The 13,857-nt window shown below is 44.2% G+C and overlaps 1 protein-coding gene across 8 annotated transcripts in view; it reads right to left on the reverse strand.

Annotated features, from left to right (window-relative positions):
* The window catches only part of ctbp1 (C-terminal binding protein 1), a 365,789-nt gene that overhangs the window by 285,936 nt on the left and 65,996 nt on the right, over window positions 1-13,857 (reverse strand). The window lies entirely within an intron of this gene.

The following is a 13,857-nucleotide window of genomic DNA, read 5'->3' on the forward strand; positions in this document are numbered from 1 at the left end:
AAAGATAAGTAGGAGAGTGAGTTATGAAGAGGACATAAGGAGTCTGCAAAGCGATATAGATAGGTTAAGTAAGTGGGCAAAGATTTGGCAGGTGGAGCATAATGTGGGAAAGTGTGAACTTGTCTACTTTGGCCGGAAAAATAGAAGACCAACATATTATTTAAATGGAGAGAGATTGCAGAGCTCTGAGATGCAGAGGGATCTGGTTGTCCGAGTACACAAAACATAAAAAGTTAGTAATATAAAATCAAAATACTGCAATCAGAACTGTTCTGATGAAGGGTCACTGACCTGAAACGTCAACACTGCTTCTCTTTCCACAGATGTTGTCAGACCTGCTGAGTATTTCCAGCATTTCTTGTGTGTATATATATGATATAAAAAGTTAGTCTGCATGGACAGCAAGGATTGTGAAGGCAAATGCAATGTTGTCGTTTATTGAAAGGGGAATGGAATATAAAAGTAGAAATGTTTTGCTACAGTTGTACAGGGCATTGGTGAGACCACATCCAGAGTATTGTGTACAGTTTTGGTCTCCTTACTTAAGAAAGGATATAATTGCATTGGAAGCAGTTAAGGGGCGGCACAGTGGCGCAGTGGTTAGCACCGCAGCCTCACAGCTCCAGCGACCTGGGTTCAATTCTGGGTACTCCGTGTCTGTGTGGGTTTCCTCCGGGTGTTATAAATTGCCCCTAGTATAGGTAGGTGGTAGGGGAACATAGGGACAGGTGAGGATGTGGTAGGAATATGGGATTAGTGTAGGATTAGTATAAAATGGGTGGTTAATGGTCGGCACAGACTCGGTGGGCCGAAGGGCCTGTTTCAGTGCTGTATCTCTAAATCTAAAAATCTAAATCAGTTCAGAGAAGATTCACTCCGCTGATTCCTGGGATGAGAGGGTTGTCTTGTGAGGAAAGGTTGAATAGGTTGGGTCTGTATTCACCGGAGTTTGGAAGGATGAGAGGTGATCTTATTGAAACATATAAGATCCTGAGAGGACTTGACAGGGTGGATGTTTAAAAGCCGTTTCCCCTTGTGGGGGAGACTAAAACCAGGGGGCGCAGTTTAAAAGTAAGAGAACTCACATTTAAGACAGAGATGAGGAGAAATATTTTCCCTTAGAGGGTCATGAGTCTGTAGAATTCTCTTCCCCAGAGAGTGGTGGAATGTTTTTAAGGCAGAGGTCGACAGATTCTTGACAAGGGAGTCAAAGGGTATCGGGGGTAGGCAGGAAAGTGGAGTTGTGTCCACAAACAGATCAGCCATGAACTTATAGAATGGGGGAGCAAGCTCGAGGGGCCGAATGGTCTATTCCTGCTTCTAGTTCCAAGTTCATATGAATGTTCATATGTGCAGTATGCTTGAGACCAGTTGGTCTGAGCATCAGCTTTTTCTGGGATAGTACAAATTGATCAGAATCAAATGGTCTCCTCCTGATAAATTTATGTTTCCATGCAATTTTTCAGTGAGAGGATTGACAGTCCACAGGGTTAGTGCTCTGAAGTTACAGAATTTGGAGAAGAACACCAGATTTTGATTGTTTTGTAAAGTTTGTTTTCGGAGCATCACTTTTGTGGATGGTGGCCTGAACTTACACTTGGTAAAGGATTCATCCTGTCCGTATCTGTCTGACCCTACTGATGTCACCTTTCATTTTCTTCTGTTCGCCAATTAGATGCCGTCCTGAGGTCCTGCATTATTGCCACATTTGTAGCATTCAAAGAAGTAGAGGCTAAGTCCTCCCCCCAGCTTATTTATCTATATCTGACTATAATTCTATTGTTCGTCTGCCGTTTGACAGTATTGTCATAGAGTCATTTATGGCACAGGAGGCCATTCAGTCCATTGAATCCATGCCTGCTTTCCACGGAGCTATGCTGTCAGTCCCATATAAAATAGTCCCACAGCCTATTCTCCAAGTAGCCAGCCAAGTGAACAGTGAGCTCAAGTTGGTATTTAGAAGACAAGATAGGGACCTGAGGCATCCGCATACAAGTGCTACATGTGGGAGGGTATTAAATGTCCAAATTTAAAGACCCAGTATCCTTCTGAAAGTAATTTCACTTCTGGAATGAAGTGCCTATTTTTACATGGATTTCTCCTCCATTGTCCTACCCGCTCACTGTTCTAGCACCATTTTCAACAAAGTCTTTTCTTGTGTCCGCAGTCATCTTCAGTAGAAACCAAGGTTCTATTTTTCACTCCTTCCTGTTCCTTATTTACATGTTACCTCTGAATGATACTATTCAAAGGTATGGAGTCAGCTTTTATAGTATGTCAGCAATACCAGACTACTGCTCTCCACCACGATTCTTGCAATGCTGTCTGTCTGCCTGTATGCCATCAAGTCATGGATGAGCTAAAACTCAACAATGAGAGAACCAAAGGCATTAGGCTCAGTTTCTGCCAAGTTTCACACCATAATCCTGAGGTAAATCCTCCATACTGGATGCAGGATCAAGTTCAACCCAATAGTACACAGCCTTGGTGTCCTGTTTAACCCTGAGCTGAGCTTGAAACCTCAATTTCACTCATTCAACAAGACTGCTGACTTATACACTTATACCCTCCGCCATCCTGACTTTCAGACTCAACTTTTCAAATGCCCTGCTTGCTGACTTCCCAAGCTACAACCTTCATAAATTTCTGTTCGTCAAAATTTCCACAATCCACAGTGCAAAGTATCACTCTCTTATCACCCAATCCATACCACCTTTAATATCTCCCTCTTCTTAAATTCAATGATTTCAAATCTTTTGTTCTCATCTTCAAATCCTTCAATGGCCTCATTTCTCCCTATTTCTGTAAATTCCACCAGCTCTGGGCTACTGTGCACCCCCATCTCCCATACTCGAACATCATTGGCAGAGTCTTCAGCTCCTAAACTGGAACGCTGTCTCTACATCCCTGTACCAATATCTATCCTCACCTTCAAAAGACTCAAAACCTACTTCTGCAACACTTCTTTTGACCACCACTCCCTGTTTTCCCTCCTACTCCATCTTGGGTCTGAGCCCCAACTAAGAGGTGTCTTAGGATAGTTTACCATGTTAAAAGTACCTAAGTGTGAGATGTTGACGTTGAAAGATAAAGAATGAATGCTCAAGCATGAATGTATCAATGAATGGAAATGTGAAAGTACGTCGTGCCTGTGAGAAAGATAATATGTGAATAAGGAGATGGTGATATTTGAGAAACTCAGATCTAAATTTATTACTCTTGTGGCATGATATATTGGAGCACAATTGTAATGCATCTCTGTCGTACATTTATGATTGGTTCAACTTTGATCAAGTTTGAATCAGTCCTTCACAGAGGATGGAACTCAATACATGATGAAAGAAAATTACTCTTATAGAATCTTACAAAAGAGAAGGAAGTCATGTGATCCATCATGTCTGTGCTGACTCTTTGAAAGTCCTATTCAATTAGTGCCATTCTCCTGCTCTTTCTCCAGAGTCCTTAAATGTTTTCTCATTCACGTATTTATCCAATTCCCTTGTTGAAGTTGCTACAGAATCTGCTCCGTCACCCCTTCAGACAATGCAGTCCAGATCATAACAACTAGCTGGGAAATAAAATTCTCATCTCCGTCTTAGTTCTTTTGCTAATTATCTTAAATCCATGTCCTCTGGTTATCGACCCGCCTGTGAAAGGAATCAAACTCGGTTTGATTATTTTTTGTTGTGGTGGTACACTTCTTTATTGTTCTAATACAGCTCAGTGAAATAATAGAACATAACTTTTCATCCACAATCTCCAACAGAGTTTACATCTTAGCTGCGCCTAGGAGGTAGGAAGAAACATAACATTTGAATTCACAAAGTTTAAGATCTCAACTTTATTTTGAACAGCCAATCATGTGTTTTTCTACATTGTTACGACCGCCGCTCCAGTCAAAGCCCCCAATCAAAGTATATGATTCTGATTGTGGTGGGACCGACGCACTGATAATTCAATCCCGTCGCTCCACAGATCGCCTAATATATCATTTAAAAAAAAAAATTCCAAATTAAAGACTCAGCCAAATTGTACCATCTATTAACCTCTGAATGAGGCTAACCAAACCAGGTGTCTTTAAATCACAAATTAACTCTTTAATTAAAAGAACTAAATTCTTAAACACTATGAAGATATAAACAACATTTAAAATAGAAAAAATTAGAGTCCTTGCAAATTTACAGTCCAATGTTGCTTGAAGGCCTCACAGGATGTTGCTCGAAGTCCTCACAGGATGTTGCTTTCCTTCTCCAGCGAATTTCAACAATTAACAACTTGCAAACACTTTCAACAGAATCAATCTGACTTTAGAGTTTTTGAGGGATAAAAGATTGCTACAGTCTAACTTCCCTTTCTTCAATTTAATTTACCAGAGATCTGTGTCTTGGCTTGACATTTTAGAATTTTGAGAGATAATAATTAAACAGACTAAAATCCTATTCCTTCAGTTTAACTGGCTAAGAGCTCTTTTCCCAAGTGATGACACCACAGCTGTCTTTGTCTTCAGTCAGTCTGTGTTCTGTTAGCACAAAACTGTCTTCCTAACAGCCAGTTCAAAACTGAATTGTAACAAATGTATCGCATCAGGCTCACTCCCAGTGGCTGTTTCCATGGTATCGAGAATACACCCTTTGAATCGCAGTCTCCAAATGGCTGTTTCTAAGGCAACAAAAATGCACCTTCCTCTAACTCCTAAGGCTGGCTGGTTCTTAAAGCAATACTGCAAGCCTTAAAGGCAAACCGCATATTCCGAATAAAAAATACAGGACCATGACAACATTGATGTTATTCATATGATTATCCTCATTTCTGTATGTGTTCACATATTTAATTATTATAATAAAACCACTGCAGCCTTGTCGAGTGACCTTTAAAGTATAAAGTGCAAGTCTCGGGGTTAAAGATAATGAGCTTGCTGAAGCCTGATCTTGTCAATGTTATTTTATTACTTATTTAGAGATACAGCACTGAAACAGGTCCTTCGGCCCACCGAGTCTGTGCCGACCAACAACCACCCATTTATACTAATCCTACATTAACCCCACATTCCCTACCACATCCACACCTTTCTCCTACCTACACTAGGGGCAATTTACAATGGCCAATTTACTTATCAACCTGCAAGTCTTTGGCTGTGGGAGGAAACTGGAGCACCTGGCGGAAACCCACACGGTCACAGGGAGAACTTGCAAACTCCGCACAGGCAGTACCCAGAACTGAACCTGGGTCACTGGAGCTGTGAGGCTGAGGGGCTAACCACTGCGCCACTGTGCCGCTGGAGAAGGAAAGTAACATCCTGTGAGGATTTCGAGCAACATCCTGTGAGGACTTCGAGCACCAGCCTGTGAGGACTTCAATCATTCTTTATCTAAATGTCCCTGATGGCTTTTTTATTTGCTTTTCAGTTTACTTAAGTTCAAATATCCAATTAATATAGTTGCAAAAAAAATTACAGCTCCACATATAAGATTTAATTGCAATTCTGACATGAGAGGCTTTCTAAACGGCAAGCAGAAAATCGTAAATACAAAAGCAAAATACTAGAATGCTGGAAATCTGAAATAAAAACAGAAAAAGCTGAAAATACTCAGCAAGTCCGGCCGGATCTCTGGAGAAACAAAGTTAACGTTTCAGGTTGATGACTTTTCATTAGAACTGTATGAAGTAAGAGTTAGGTTTTAAGCAAGTACAGAGGCAGGGAAAGTTTGGAGGGGAGGATAGAACAAATGGGAAGGTGTGTGATAGGGTGGAAGGTAGGAGTGATTAAATGACAAAAGGGATGATGGTGCAAGGCAAAAGGGCATGGCAATGGGACAAGAAAAGAAGCAAAAGATGAGTCTAGAGCAGGTGTGAATGGCAACAGCAGAATCATTACCAACAGCTGCAGTCTGAAAAAAAAAGCGGTGTTTATGAACTGAAATTGAACTCAATGCAGAGTTCAGAAGGTTGTAAAGTGCCTAATCGGAACATCAGGTGAGGTTCCTCAAGCTTCCGTTGAGCTTCACTGGAACAGTGAAGGAGGCAAAGGACAGAAAGGTCAGAGTGGGAGTGGGGCAGAGACTAAAATGACAGGTGACTGGAAGCTTGAGGTCACGGTTGCAGACAGAACATAGGTCTTCCACAAAGAGGTCACCCAATCTGCGTTTGGTCTTCCCAACGCAGAGCAGACCACATTGTAAGCAGCAAATACAGTAGAGTAAATCTTAAAAAGTGCAAGTAAATCGCTGCTTCACCTGGGGGTGAACATTTGGGGGCCTGGATGGCAGAAAAGGAGATAATAAAAGTGCAGGTGTTGCATCTCCTGCACTTGTACAGGAAGGTGCCTTGGAAAGGGGAGTGGGTGATTGAAGCTGGACCAGGGTGGAGGGAACAGTCCCTTCAGAATGCTGAAAGGGGAAGAGGTGTTTGGTGTGGCATCACACTGGAGGGTGGTAATAATGGCAAAGGGGGATCTGTTGAATGTGGACACCAGTGAGGTAGAAGGTGAGGAGGACAAGGGGAACCACATCACATTCCAGGAGGAAGGGGAAGGGGTGAGGGTAGAAGTGTGGGAAATCGGATGGACATGGTCAAAGGCCCTGTCAACCACAGTGGCGAGCAAAGGAAGAAGACGTATCAGAAGCACTGATATGAAAGGTGGCATCACTAGAACAGATACAATGGAGAGGGAGGAATGGGGAGAATGAAATAGAGTCCTTACAGGAAGCGGGGTGGGAGGAAGTGTCATCAAGGTAGCTATGGAAATAGGTGGGCTTATCGTAGGTATTGTTCAACAGCCTATTCCCAGAAATGGAGACAGAAAAAATCAAGGAAAGGAAGGGAAGAGTTGAGATGGAACATGTGAAGGTGAGGGAACTGTGAAAATTGGAAGCAAAGTTGATGAAATTTCCCAGTTCAGGGTGAGAGCAAGAAATGGCACCAATACCATCATCAATGTGCTGGAAAAAGAGGTGAGGGAGGGGACCTGAGTAGGACTGGATCAAAAAAATGTTCCACATATCTCACAAAAAGGCAAACATAGCAAGGAGCCAAATGGGTTCCCATAGCAACACCTTTTATTTGGAGAAAGTGAGTGGTGTCAGAGGAGAAGTTATTCAATGTGAGAACAAGTTCAGCCAGACAAAGGAGAGTGGTTGTGGATCGGGACTGGGTGGGTTTCCATTCAAGGAAGAATTTAAGGGCCCACAGGCCATGATGGTGAGAGTGTAGAGGGATTGGACATCCATAACAAAAAGGCAATAGTTAGGGCCAAGAAACTGACAACTGTTAAAATGGCAAAGGGCATTGCAAGGGTCACGGATATAGATGGGAAGAGACTGGAGAAAGGAAGAAAAAGTAGAGCCAATATTGAAAGAGGCTGAAATGATGGGACTACCAGGGTCCTGTTTATGGAACTTGGGAAGGAAGTATAAGTGGGCTATTAAGGGTTGGGGGGCTATAAGATTGGAGGCGATGAGGTCAATGAATGCCTGTGAAACAATGGCTTGATGTTTGGTGGTGGGGTAGGTAAGAGGAAGTATCACAGACTTGCCAGAATTGGTTCTCTCAACAACAACAGTGCCAGCCTTATCATCAAGTTTAATGACAATGTTAGGGCAGCCCCAAGAGAATGGAGTGCTGCAAATTCAGAGGGACATAGGTTAGAGTGAGTGAGCAAAGTAGAATAATTGAGATGGTCGATGTCATGCTGGCAATTCCCAAAGAAACATCTGGACAGGTAAAAGGCCAGAGGCTTCCAAGCAAAATTAACATGCTTCTCTGAAGTAAATAAATTGCTTTGGAAACTTATTGGATGGGAAATTGGATTGCATGTAAGATTCCAACAAAGTGGGCAGTGTGCGTGCTCTCATTCGTGGTCAAAGTGCTCTGGCAAACACATTGGTAAGATTATCTCCACAGGCGCCCAGAGTGTGCATCTGAAACAGGCATTAGGCACTTTACATATGCAAAAAGGGGGCATCACACCCGTTTGAGGCCTCATTTACAAATGGAATGCTCCTCCTGGCTACAAATTAAATTTGCAGGTCCCTGCCAGCTACCACTCTCCCCTTCCCAATTGTTTCCCTCCTGGATCTCCCAAGGACCTCGGTCAGCATTTCAATCGGACGAGCATGAAGTCCCATCACATCCCACCAACACCCTCCCCACCCTCCCTTCCCTGCAAGATCAGCAAGCTCCTCTTGGGATCATGACTGGTGCCTGCAGAATACAAATGAGGCTGGGAGACCAATTTTCTGTGGTCCTGCCACCGGCCTCATTATTTTGGGCACAATCCAATTTCTAGGTCATTATTCTTTAATATGTCACTTTAATCTACAGAGTCAAATACCTTGCCTCTGCCTTTAGACATTAATCTTGCAAATCTATAGCACAAGGATTTTACAAGCTGAGCCAAACAGATAATCTACATCAATCATCTAGAGTGCATTGCACTTTTGTTTTCCAGTGCAAGCACAAGAAATTGAATATAAACACCATTATAATGACAATACTAATTATGCTACCTTTTATAAGTACTTCAGTCCACAAAGAGCATTAAAATTGAAAGAATGAAAAGAATTCGCCTTATCACTTCATTGAAATGTCGCAAAATGTTTCACAAATTATTTTCAGAGTGTGGTCACTGTTGTTATTTATTTCAGCAAAAGCAGTTTATCCACTTTGATAGGAAGAACAGAAAAGCAGAATATTTTTAAAAGGTGAGAAACTAGTAAATGTTGGTATGGAGAGGGATTTGGATATCCCTGTACACGAGTCACAGAAAGTCAACATGCAGGAACAGTAAACAATTAGGAAGGCAAATGGTATGTTAGCCTTTATTGCAAGGGGATTGGAGTATAAGAATAAGGAAGACGCTGCAATTATATATGGCTTTGGGGACACCACACATAGAGCACTGTGTACAGTTTCGGTCTCCTTACCTTAACAAAGGATATACTTGCCTTAGAAGGAGTGCAACAAAGGTTCACTGGATTGTTTCCTGAGATAAGAGGGTTGTCCTATGAAGAGAGATTGAGTATAATATGCCTATATTCCCTGGAGGTTCGAAGAATGACAGGTAACCGCTGGGACTGCACCGACTCTGGAGGTATCATGGACACCATCCTGAAATCCAGGTGAGTGGGGTCGGGATCAGTGGGCCCTGTCAGGCAGGGCCCCTGTGGCATTGGTAGGGGGGTGTGTATGGTGACAGCAGGGGGAGTTTGCAACGGAGGCAGCACTTGCTGCCAGGGTGCCCCTCCATGAGCTACAGAGTGCCTGATCAGGAGGGCATCCCCAGCAGCAGTCAACTGGGAGGCTCTGGTTAGGAAATCTTTCATGTAAGGCACCACAGGTTGATAATTGGATGAGAAACCAATTCATTTGGCGTTAAATTAATCACCTTTTTCCCCATTTGGTTCTTTGATCTACAGCCTTTCATAGCAACTTCTGAGTTTGCTCTGTCAGTATGTCATCAATACAGAAATTGTCTAAATGGCTTCAACATTCTTCAATGCAGGATCAAGGAAATGATTAGCTGCATCAATTTTTTTCAGCATCAGGGTGTGGCGAGGGCTGAAGCTATTTCCCTCCCCTCCCCCCGACCCATACAAACGGTCATTTACACAGCAGCAGCAATACCATCCAAAGCCAACCAAAACAACTTCAATAAGACTGACCTCAGAAGATCTGCCAGTTCCAGTGCTCACAGAAACACATGTGCCCAAGGCTCGATTTACCACCAGTACAACAGAGTTCCCACCAGATCTTAAATTCTTGGCACCAAAGTTGAATTTTCCCGCACAACATTTGATTATTTCCATGTTCCTGTTGAGGCTCCGATCAGGGTCACCCTCGATCAAGACCAGAGCGAGAGCCGAAGGACCGCTTCAGACAGTAAACATGTACTTACAAGTGGAGGCTAGTGCCTAAGCAGAGCAGTAGCCAACAGTGTCAGACAGAATTAAAATAGAAGATTGGGCCTGATGTATGTCCAATTTTGAAGGCTACTGCATGGGACCCAAGTGCAACGAAAGCTTTTTTTCTTGCTGTGTGTGCAGACACTGAACATAAACTGATTGATGTATCATTACTGAAGGTAGTTTTCTACCTGACAATCCATTCCTGCTACAGTACATCTGCCACCAGATATGCTCCATTTATAATGCAGGCATATATATAGTTGCAAAACACCCAAGACCTATGTCCGGAAGAGGACTGCATTCCATTGAAAAAACACTTGCGCCAAATCCCTGTGGAGCGTGTGGAACAAGCTGGAAAGGTTATGCAATTGCTTAATCAAGTATTGTCCAATTCAATCACTGGGAAGAATTCAAGGTATTTTAAAACTTTGATAGCATGTTACTGATTGACCATAGTGGGATATTTTCCAAGCTGGTGAAAAATGTGGTGATGCTTTGTAATTCTGACATACCTAAAAAGGTACAGGACTGATGTAGGAGAGAACACTGATATGCTGCCAAAAATGAGGAGAAAAATACTAAGTGCAATACAAAGTGAGATCTTAACTGAGTGAAAGAATGGCATCTGATACACAGTAAATTTCTTAAAGCTACAGTATCCTAGCTATTTTTGTCAGCAATTTCCTTTCTATAAGTGGAAGCTGAACAAGGGAGTTAGCATCATTAAATGTGTGTGGAACAGTATATCAGTATTCTGAAGAGTTCAATGTATTAAATGTCTAAAAGGTACCCAGACCAGACAATATCCTCAGAATAGTTTTGAATGATGTGAGAAAACAGGTGCCTGAAGCACCTGAGGATCAAGGGGCAATTAATGAATCCTGGTATACAAAACAAGAGTGAAAATGAACCTTAGAAGTAGAGATGGGTTTATCCAATGAGCGGAATTTAGAGGTGACTGATGGAGCGGAAATCGAGGTTGGGGGGGCTGTAGAATTGCGCAGGAAGCACTGGGCTGGATTTTGTGGAGGAGGCGAAGCTCCCAGCACCAAGCCAAAAAGGCGGGGTTTGACCTTTTCCTGCCACCACTCTGGAGCGATCCTTCGGTGTTCTGAAGCCGAGGTGCCTGGCGCCAGGATCTTCATCCCTATAAAGGCAGGGATTCCGCCTCCAAGAACTGCCAGCCAAATCACAGGACTGGCAGCTCAGCAGTATCAGCAGCACCAATGGGAGTGGTGGTCACTGCCGATACTGCAGAGGCCTCAGACTCAGATCCAGCGCTGGAACCCCAGACCTCAGGTAAGTGAGGTGGTGCTGCCCGTCTAGAAGGCCCCAGCGATGGGTGGGTGGGAGGGTGGGAGTGAAGTCCTGGGGGAGGGGGAGCCATGGCATTGTAGGTTTTGCTGGTGTGGGCCCTCCGTGGGCCACAAAGGAGACCCCACCCCCACCCCAACGTGCAGGGAGCATGCCACATTTTGCAAGACTCCCTCCCCATGTGGCGAAGGGCCCCCCACCACTGGTTATATCTCAGCAGTGGTGGGAACAGGCTCTTAAGTGGCTGTTAATAGGCCACTAGGGGCCACAATTAGCCTCTGGGCAGGAAAGCTGCCATTGGCCTATCCAACCCCCAGCAAAATCAGGCCCTCCACCCCTGCCACCTGTTGCGATTCTATAGGCTCCCCTGCCTCAGGGGACCATACAATCAAGCCCACTGATTCGGAAATCTGATGCCAGTATGTCTGGGCCATATTATGCCAGCAGTGAGGAGGCAGCAAGCCAGTGAAGCTGCAGGGAAGTGGCAAGAAGCCAATTTTAATCAAAGATGTATTTAAGCCTCATTTACATGCAACTGAATAAAATTTAAGGCTACCCTGCAAATTAAAAGTTCGGCGAATGGGGATCATGGATCATTAGATTCCTGACCATTCAAAGATGGCAGCTTCCAGGCCAGGCCTCATGTTCTGAGGGGAAGATCAGTCATGGTGGAGCTGCCTACTATTGGAGTGGAAACTTTTACAGAAAGGGTGAGAAGGCCATTGCAATCAAACAGCGGGGCAACTCAGAGGAACAGAGGGGCAATCACTCAGCAGGGCAGCTCAGTGGAACTAAGAAGATGCTCAGCGAGGCAGCTCAGAGAAGCAAACATTAGTGCTAGTTGCCTTTCTGCAAGGTTAGCAGAGGTGCAGTGCCAGAGGTGCCAGGTGGGTTGGGAAGACCTGGGACCCACTGGAGGACATCTCCTCCAAGGGCAACAACTCGTAAAGGGGGATTGAAACAACCATTGATTCATCCATCCAGGTCCCGTCGACCCCCAAGCACAGTAGGAGCAGCACAGAGGGAAGATGGCGAGGCGCCAGAGGCACCAGCAGCAGCAGCAGCAAGAGGGCCAGCCTGGACAAGCTGCAGAAGGACATCAAGTGGAATGGCAGAAGAATGAATCCCAAGACGGGCTCTGCATGGCCCAGAGTTTCCCGGAATCGCATGAGCTACCTCCAGATGTTGGAGTGCCAGTGCCAACGAAGACTTCAGCTGTCAAGGGAGGCCTTCACCGACCTGTGCGCAATGCTGCAGAATGACCTGCGATCCATGGGACTCTGTGGACACCCAATGCCATTGAACTTCTATGCATGCGACTCCTTCCAGGAGTCTACTGGGGACACGTGCAGGGTGTCTCAGGCTGCAGCTCACCACTGCATTAAGCAGGTCACCAATGCATTGTTCAAGAGGGCCAGAGAGTTTGTGCGCTACCACACTGACCCTGATAGCCAGGCAGAGAGGTCTATCAGCTTTGAGCCACTGCAAGGTTTCCAGAGGCGCAGGATATAATCGATTGCACCCATGTGTCAATCAAAGCTCCCACGGACCAGCCTGCAGCCTTCATTAACAGGAAGGGGTTCTATTGGATGAAAGTCCAGGTGGTCTGAGACTACTAAAAGCACATCCTGCAGGTGTGTGCCCGCTACCCTGGGAGCAGTCATGATGCTTATATTCTTCAACACTCCCAGCTGCCACAGCTTCCAGCCTCCCACATGCCTTCTGGTTTGGATCCTTGGGGACAAGAGGAAGCAACTTAAGACATGGATGCTGACACTGATGAGGAACCCTTGTGCTGTAGCTGAGGAACGTTACAATGTTTGCCATGAGGGGACCTGGGCCACAATCAAGCAGAAAATTAGCCTGCTGAAGATGAGATTCCATTGTCTAGACCAATCTGGTGGTGCGTTGCAGTTTGCCCAGCGAGGGTTTCCCGTATCATTATCTGTCATGCTCTGCATAACCTAGCATAGCAGAGGGGAGAGGCCTTGCAACCAGAGGGCTTGGAAAAGCCACACTCCTGTTCTGATGAAAGCCCACTGACCTGAAACGTTAATGTTGATTCTGCTTCTCTCTCCACAGATGCTGCCAGACATGCTGAGTATTTCCAGCACTTTCTGTTTTTGTATATTATATAAGTATTTAGGTTGCTGGACAAGATTTATGCAGTAGATACAATTTTCTTACATTTGCAGAAGTCATTTGATAAAAGTTCTACACCTCTGGCTTTCAAAAGCAAGATATATAGCTTGGTGAATTGAGAGCAGCCTTGGTAAAAGAACAAAATGATCAAATGGTGATGAATGGGAGAAGTTGTATCTGGGATACACTTACTCAGTCTCAGTGATTTCTCTAGGTCTCCAGCTGTTTGCACTATTCATAAATTACAGTTAGTTTTATTATATCCAAACATATTCTTTCACAAATCTGCTTTCCATAATTCTACTCTGCTATGACTAATATTTTCTCAATTATTTGTCAGGGAAGCACAAAAATCCTGACTGCAGACTGGAACATAATGTAAAATCAGCATTTAAGAATATATCGGTGTGGATTAATTTTTGCAACGAAAATGCATGTGAGCAGTACAAGAGAAACAATTTCACAGTGCTACACCCGGAGGAATCCAAATAGCTTTAAC

This window comes from Heterodontus francisci, chromosome 1 (assembly GCF_036365525.1).
Source record: "Heterodontus francisci isolate sHetFra1 chromosome 1, sHetFra1.hap1, whole genome shotgun sequence".
In the NCBI taxonomy this organism is placed as follows: Eukaryota; Metazoa; Chordata; class Chondrichthyes; order Heterodontiformes; family Heterodontidae; genus Heterodontus; species Heterodontus francisci.